This window comes from Pyrgilauda ruficollis, unplaced genomic scaffold, assembly GCF_017590135.1.
Source record: "Pyrgilauda ruficollis isolate IOZ18807 unplaced genomic scaffold, ASM1759013v1 scaffold29, whole genome shotgun sequence".
Classification (NCBI taxonomy): Eukaryota; Metazoa; Chordata; class Aves; order Passeriformes; family Passeridae; genus Pyrgilauda; species Pyrgilauda ruficollis.
Window position 1 is genome coordinate 8,910,564 of NW_024524266.1, and position 8,759 is coordinate 8,919,322.

Consider the following 8,759-nt stretch of genomic DNA (forward strand, 5'->3'; position numbering starts at 1 on the left):
GCAGTGTAAAAGCTCTCAGCCCCATGTCTGCAGCTGCTTTGGGATGCTGGTGGGATCTGCTGTCTCCAGGGTCTCAAACAGGCTCTGATGCCAAAGGCAGAGCTCTGAAAACTTTGCCTCATTTTCCCTTTTGTGCTCTGGATGAGGTTGGACATGCAGGTACGTGAGCTCAGGATGGGGCCACACCACTGTCCTGCTGAGGGCAACACTGCCCTGCTCCGCCCCAGCCCTGGGCACTGCCACCTGTGTGTCACCCCCTCCTACAGTCATAAGTGCCCCCACATCCCAGTCAGGCTGAAAACTAATGGGATAGGGTTATTTTACAGATGAGTCAGTTCCCTTGCTTGGCTGACTGTGTCACTATGATGTTAATTTCAATTTACTGAGCTGAGGTCCTCTCTTACTAAAATTTTCAGTGCTTTCCCTGATATTTACTATGAAGCCACATACAGTACCAGAAGCTCAGTCTGCAGCCATTGCAGAGAGTTTGGTTGAATTCCGAGCTGCTTATGACGTTTCAAAATGAGAAAAATTTATCTGGCCTAAGGTATTTTTATTAAATATTTTCTTTAGCCCTGTAAGAATTTAATCAAAGGGAAGCAGGAATTACATACTTCAACAGCAAACACACTAGGTGTGCTACACAATGTGTCCTCCTGTTTGGTAGCAAACAAGAGATTACTGTTGTTCTACAAGAGACTTCAAAAGTTTCTGAATTTTTGTTTCTGAGGGAAGGGACTAAAATCATAAATCAAGAATCATAAAAATGAGAAAATCATAAATATGGGGAAAAGAGCACTTTTATAACGTCCTTAGGGCTATGCTGAATCAAGTACCCTGCCTTCCTGAGAAAGGCATTGTTTTGAACACAGGAGAGCTATGAAGATTTAGCACTGCAGATTTAAATAAGTGCTATTGATTATATACTTTCCTTCAAAGCAGCGCTAGTGACTCTTTCAAGAACAGGAAATGGTTATGGCTCCGGTCTGAAAAGTGCTTTCCAGAAATGCAGCTGCAGGTTGTCCACATGTGTCACAGCCTCACTCCTACTGAAGTTGCTCAGTCCTACTTACTGATGGACTTGGCACTGCTGGTTGAATTCAATAACCTTAGAGGTTTTTCTAACCTTAATGATTCTGGGATTCTATGATTCCTTTTAGCTTTGTTTTTGCATTTGGTAGGCTTAAATTTAGGGGAAGCTCCATGCAAAATGCAGTCTTTTCATCAGAATCTAAGATACATACAAGTTATTTTAATATTTAGAAAATTAGATCAAGTCTTTTCAAATGAGATGGCAATTTTCAATTAACATTCTTCATTTTATTCAGATCCCTGTCTCCCTCTTCAATATCTTTAAGACAATTTGATGGGTCTGAAAAAAAATACATTGAAAAAAGTTCCTTAAAAAAGTTCCTTGCAAAAAGTATTTTGAAACATATTTCACATACTTGCACTCATTTTTTAATATCATTGAAAGAGCAAACCTGAGGTTGGAATTGTTTCTATTTCATCCTCATATTAAAATAATGAAAAGTATCAGTGCAGGTGAGATCAGGGAAGGAAGGAAGATTTCAAGAAAGTTTTCTGAAATATCCCAGCATGTAACTGAAATATTTGTAGCTGCAATTTTTTATGTGTGTTTCTCACTCCTTGTCTCATTACCTTGGTTTCAAAAACACGATGTACTTTACACTGTTGCAGCAGCCTGATCCCTTATCTAGGGCTCTCCCAGTGTTTGCTGGCACAGCTGCAGTACTGATTCTTTGAACCTGGAGCGTTGTCTGCAGCGTTTTGTTTGTTTGGTAAATTTTCAAAGTGCCAAAGATAAAACCTGTGCCCAAGCATAACCCAAGAAAACCTGTGTCCAAGATAAAATCCTGGCAGGCAATTCCAGCACTGTGCACTCAGGTACTGGCCAGTCCTGGGAGGCTTTGCAGTCCCTGGCTGTGACCCTAGGGTGGCTCTCCACCCTGCCTTCAGCTCTCTCCATCAGCACGGGAAGCATTGCAGTAGTGACTCAGGCCATGTTTTTTAAGGAATGCTATGTTTCAATATCCCTGAAATGCCTGGCTCTTGGGAGATTGAGGAATTTTCCACACTGGGTCCACATCTAAAAGTGGAAAGGTGAAATTCCCTTTGAACCAGGCAGCCCTTTGGGTTCAGTCTGCCCTGTGTTGTGTGACACATGGCAGTTGTGTCATTTCAGCATCTGCAGGGTGGGACTGTGGCTCAGGATGTGTGTGGGGCAAAGCAGGGCACCATTGCTGTTCCCACAGTGCAGCTCTGCCTCCCTCCTGGGTCACAAGTGCTACCAGGCAGAGAGGCACTAAAAAAATACATGACTGCCATTTGCTGAACCAGTGTGAAATGCAAAACTGATGTTAAACAGGGGTAGATCCAGTGTCTGAAGGGGGTCCCAAGCTAGAGAGGCACACTTCATCAGGAACTGTAAGATAGGACAGGGAGCAATGGGTTCAGACTGAAAGAGGGGAAATTTAGGTTTAGACATACAGAAGAAATTATTTACTGTGAGAGTGGTGAAGCACTGGAAGAGGATGTCCAGAGAAGTGAATTCCCCATTCCTGGAAGTGTTCAAGGCCAGGCTGAATGGGGCTCTGAGCAGCCTGGTCTAGTGGAAGGTATCTGGGCCAATGAGAGGGGGGTTGGAACTAGATGCTCTCTATGGTTCCTTCCAAACCAAACCATTTTTTGATTCCGTATTGAGTTATGTTCATGCTTATAGTGAATTGTCCATGCTTGCTCAGAAGAAATTAAATAGTTAGATAAAACATTGTTCTTCATTAGGAATTAATTTTTTAAAAAAAATTCCTGAATTCCCTTCCTGAACCTGGTGGGAGTTGAAGATGCCAAGTAAATCACAGCTTTCAGCTGTTCTTGCTTTAGTTTTGGATTTTTCCGTGCAATTTGGCTCCAAAACTATTTATTCTAGGTTTGAAAAATCACCACAAAGGACGAAAAAGTATAGAAACTTGCTAATACTTACACCAGGTAACCAATTCAGATTCCTCACTTCTGTCTACAAGAGGCATTTTTCTTGCAATATTTCCAAATATTGCCTTTTAGAATATGTTTAAATATGAAAAATCAAAGGTGTGCAATTCTGCTGCATGGCAACAATAGGTGCAAGCAAGAAAAAATATCAGATGGTGAAAATGAAGAATTTTAGTTTTAAACACAAATTTTTATTATGAAAATATTTGTTGAAATCAAATAGTTTTGTTTTTTTCCTTTTTTTTAATCCACAAAAAATACATAAGGTAATGAGTTTTTCTTTGTTTTAAATAACAAACAAAAATTCAAAGCATCTCTAGTCTAACAGAAAGCAGGAGCCTGTTACTGATATGTGTAATCCTGATTCTCCCAATTAGTTTGATTTATATGGAATGAATGTTGTAGTTAAACCCCAGAAAAAATATACTTTTATGCATGGTTTGGCAGAAATAATATACCTTCTTCCTCATTTTTCTGACAAAATACATTTTTTTTACAGCAGAAAACCATCTGTTTGTATTCAGTTGGGGAAAAAAATCCCTGTCTTTCAGCCTTCTTTAAAGGCAAGAAGCTCAGTGCTGCTTATCTGAGCAGTGAGCAATCCCCTGAATGTTAACTGTTCATTGTTAGTGCTGGGCCATGATAACAGGGTAGCTTATCCTCTCCATCCTAGGAAATCACAGCAGGTGATGGGCCTCTGTCAGTCACCATAAATCACTAGAGATTACTGATATTGCCCTTTCCAAGACGAAGATGGCAGTAGTTCAAAGATGCAAGGAAATATTTAGATGGCATTGTGCAAACCTGAGAGTTTTCTGCACCTTACTGAAATATTTGTGCTACCCTCACTTCATTGTAGTGGTGTGGGTGGTTTTTTTTTTTAATGACACCATCTTTATATGTGATACTGTCTTTTAACCCTGAAAATCATGGATGAAAGACAGCTGATTTTAGTTGACTTGGGTCTTCTGTAAACTGGTATTTATTTAGGAACAGAAAAGTTGTTGTTAGGCTGTAACATGTATTTTAGCTTGGGTAGCTACAGACACCCCTCTCAGATGAGTTCAGCCAGCCTGCAGGGCGTTCAGCAGATGGGCTGGACAAGCTGCTGTTGCTGCAGCCTGCCCTGGCACAGGGTGTTTCTTGCAGGGGCTGTACATCTCACATGCACCTCTGCAGCCAGACCCTCCCCAGAGCCAGCAGCCCTGGGCCAGCCTGGTGCTCACACACTCCTGGTCAGACCACCTTGTCCTGACCCTTCTCTCCTCCCAGAAGGGCTGGCAGGGTTCCTGCCTGCAGCTGGGGCTGTGGGCAGCTGGACAGCCTCCTCCTGCACCCCTGGAAGAAGAGGCACTACACATCTCCAAATCATGCTTCAGGCACCCCAGCTGCTGCTGCTTGGGCCCAGGATGCAGATCTCCTATAACTAATTTCTCTATGGTAATAGCTTCCCTAGGAAGCCTGAAGTTTAATTGTTAATTGTACAGGCCACCTTGAGAGGCTCAGCACCTTGAAATTGGTGGAGATCCATGAGGATTCACTCCTAACCCATGAGTCCTCACAGGCAGGGCAGCTGTGCAGGTCATGCCACAAAAGGAATGAAAGAATTCCCTTTGGAAAGAGTCCCCCCTTGGAAAAGTCCCTCACTGCTGGCCAGCTGGATTAATATTATGTCTTTATTATTTCATAATAATTGAGCACAGCAATTGTAAAATCTTTAAAGAATAGAGACTGAATAACATTCTGCTTAATGCTAAGATTATCAATGAAGACTATGTCTCATTTTATATTAAAATCACATCTAAAAGTCATTTTATAAGTGCCTAATTGCTTGTTTATGGAAATAGCTACTTCAGATGATTTCTGTGATTAGCTTGACTGTTTCACTGTAAGTGGATATGAATTAAAGAGAATCAATCCTAGAATTCTTTTGAAATAAAAGATTGAATCTATCTTAATGTAAATTAATTACAGTTACTGGCAAAATGCCTACCTTATGCTGAACATCTCTTTGTAAGTGCTACTCTGTGTTTTCCAGGCAAGTCAGGTCCACCCAGTGTGTTGCTTTGAAGTGAATGGATCTGGGCTTTGTGTCAGCACTTCCAGCTGCAGAGTCAGACAGTGTATTATCCACACCAACATCCCTCTGCAGCTGGGTTTGAGTGGGGGTGGGTTTCACACCAGGCTCTGCCGTGAGGCAGAGAAGGAAGACTATAACACCTGGCCATTGAGCGAGTCTTCTTGTCCAAAACGTTTCAAAGGGTTAAAGGAATTTAAAAAAAAAATAAAAAGAAAAGAGAAAAAGGTGATGTTTCTATCTGTGTTTTATGATTGCCTAAACCCAAATCAAAGTGGCTGACTGGCCCTGGAGGTCAGCAACAAAGTTGAGCATAGTTCCAAATATGTGCGGTGCCACTCACCTGATAAAAGGCAGGCACCCAGCCTTGTTGAGCATCCACCTTGTCCTCACCAATCCATGGAGATGGACAGGCACACCCAGTGCACACCACACCCCCTGTTTTGGACACCTCCCTTTGCATGGGACCCAGGCCCCATCTCCCATCTCCCAGACCAGCTCTAGCTGACCGCCTGGGCTGAATGCTTAACTTTTAAATGGCTGATGTTTGTCCAGCTAAGTCCCAGCACACTGATCTGGGTCTCTGTCCATGGTCCCTCTCTGTCCAGCCCTGTCTCCCTGCTGGCCAGCAGGAGGATGCACTTGATGCCCTGTTATTCTATTCTTACCAACTGCTGCCCTGTCACCACCATCTCATGTCACCTTAGACTGGCTCTTAGGTTTAACAAGGAGAAGGGGTCTTTTACTCCCCATAAGTCACCTTAATGAGGCATATAGGAGATCTCTTCAGATAGTGATTCAGGTCTTTGCTCATTTGTCCGTCTGGGGTTGTCAAACTCCCCACTGGCATGCTAAAGGGAATTGGCTGTGAAAACACTCCCAATAGCCACAGGGACCCTGTGGGAGCACTTTAGACAACTTGCTCAAGCTCTGTTAAACAAGAAGTCCAACTTATTGCCTGTCTCCCCTGTGCCATGTGGTTACTCATGTAGTAGACTGAATAGGGAGGAATAGTCAGAATAAAAATGTCTTATTGCCATAGATTCATTCAGAAGAAGGTAATAGCAAATCCAGTAACTTCTCAAGGCAATCTCTTGCCTACAGTACTTACACTTTTGCTATCTATGCCAGAGGCTGAAGGTAAAGAGCAAGAGAAATGGTCCTTGTTCTGATACACACTCATATATGACTTCAAAGGGACAATCTGTAGGAAAAAAAACATAATTTATTGATGACCAAAAGGAAACTGGGGAAAAGTGGGTGAGTTTCTGCCTATAAGTGTAGCGTTGCATTTCAGGGAAGAGGCAAGCTGCACAGTATCATCTGAGGGACAGAGTTGAAGTTGAAAAACTCATTTTATAAAACTAATTAAAAAAACCCTAAACTAATAAATAAAACTAATTTTATGCCCTCACTCAGCAGTTAGCCGTCTTCAGGCAGAACTCATCTCTTTCCAAGAAGTGGAGCCCTTTGAGGGAGTGGTGAGCACAAAACTCCAGGAGCGCATTTCAAGTTCAGTTGTTTGCTCCTGGAGGAAAAATCATTGAGCACTTCTAATCATTCTGAATGTGCATTCAGGACCAGTTGCTGCAATCTAGAACAAGCCAGGAATTGATTCAGGAAGGGTGGCAATCCATTACTATGATATGCACTTAAAAATATCTTAAAGAGACCACGCAGTATTTGCTTTTTATAAAAATTAGAACAGCAGGATGAGAAGCCACAGCTTTATTAGCAGTGCACTCTGAGGACAGCAGAAAACACAGCCCCCTCCATTTCAGTTTCCAACTGCATGTGTGCAAAAGCTTAGTTACAAACTACAAGATTGTACATATTTCATAAAATGTGTATAAATTTTATATCTCCTATGAATATTATTTATTGCTTTGAAAAGTAATGTATGTATGCATTCAGCCATCTGTATAGAATGTAAATATCTTGTATTGTTGTGCATAAAGACCGTACGGTTTATTTCATCTGAAACATGCTTTGCTTTCCTTTTCCAGAGGCTGTATAATCTGCTATGAAAAACAGTGAAAAATAATTTCCCTATTAAAACAAAATTTGCATTAATGTCAATGTCTCAGCTCTCTTGAAATAGCATTTAGAAGGAAATTTAGAAGAAAAAAGGTCAGAAAGTGAAAACATGTTGCAATTTGGATTTTTTCTGTGACTTTGATGTATTTTCTAATTTTATGCACTGTGCTTTTAAAATTGCTCATGAATGGCCTCTACATAAATATGGACTCATTTGAAGACTGTCAAATGTGAATATTGAATTGCACAAAACTTACAGCTAATAAAGCATGACAGACAAAATAGATGACATCTGTTGCCTCTTAGTTAGAAGAAAACCCACAAGTTTCATAAGCATTTGTATCCACTTGCTTTTGTGTCAATTTTCAAGCATTAGAAAGGGTTATCTTCCAGTGACCGCATAGATAACACCAGAGGCTATGCCACCAAAAATCCCACTGAGAACCTCATCAGGTCCAGTTTGCTCCCATGGGCAACACTGGACTGGCAACAGGTATGCAAACCCCAAGGGCTTGGCAGAAATTCACATTTTGAAATTCACAAATTTTGAAATTCACATTTCTGCCACCACTGACCTGCAGCAGCAGTGGAGATGTGAATGCAGCACCAGGGGCTGTGGAGGGAGCAGGGGAGAAAGGAGGCCACAGACTGAGCAATGAAAAGCTGCAGTCAGCATTGCCTGTAAAAACAAAGGGCTCAGAGCAATTGTATTAGAATAATTGGATACATCTAACAGTTATTGGCTGCGAAACTCAGCTGCATAAGGTTGATTAATTAATGGAAAAATACAGAGGCATGTTGTGAGAGCTCTCCTGTGATATGTTGGCATCGGTGGACTTTGTGTCTGGCTCACTGGAAAGAAACTGTGAGTGACCTTTGCTTCAACATCCATACCACTTTGAGCATCTGTTACACAACAGTTTTGGCCCTCTAAGAATCAATTGCAGCTCACAATTGAAGGAGATGTTGCTTTTGTGGAGAGTTATTGCATGTGAGGTCATCAATCCAATCCACCAAGTCTGTGGCTCTTTTCCATCCTCATTACAAACATTGTGAGCTGGATGCAGATTTAGGAATGTAGGAATGCTGCAGGAGGCACAATGTCACACTGACTTCAATTTCTTCTGCTTGGCATTGTTTGACTCAGATTCATAATGCAGATCACACTTTGTTCCATGTTTGACTTATTATTAATAATATTATTTAAAGCATAAACAGTATAGACAATTGACAAAAGACTGTTTATTGGAAAGGTTTTCTTTATATGTTTATACCATCCCTCATTTAAAACTTCAATTTCTTTTTCTATCCTCTTGGCTACAGTTCTGTTATATATTATTATACGAAACTGCTTCTTATATTGCATTATCTTGCAAGTGATCTGTGTATTATAATATTAAACACTATGAAATAATCTGAATACTGCATTTGAGTAGGTATTTTTCACAGATTACATGTATCAAAACAGACCTTTCACTGTGCATTTAGCATGAAAAGGTATGTAGTGCAGTAATATCCCATTAGTTTTGGGGTTTTTTTAAAGTAGCACTTTGCACAAATTGGAACGTCCCTGAAACTCACTGGAAAATCTATAGAGAAAAGTGTTGCAAGACATCTCATAGCACTGCACACA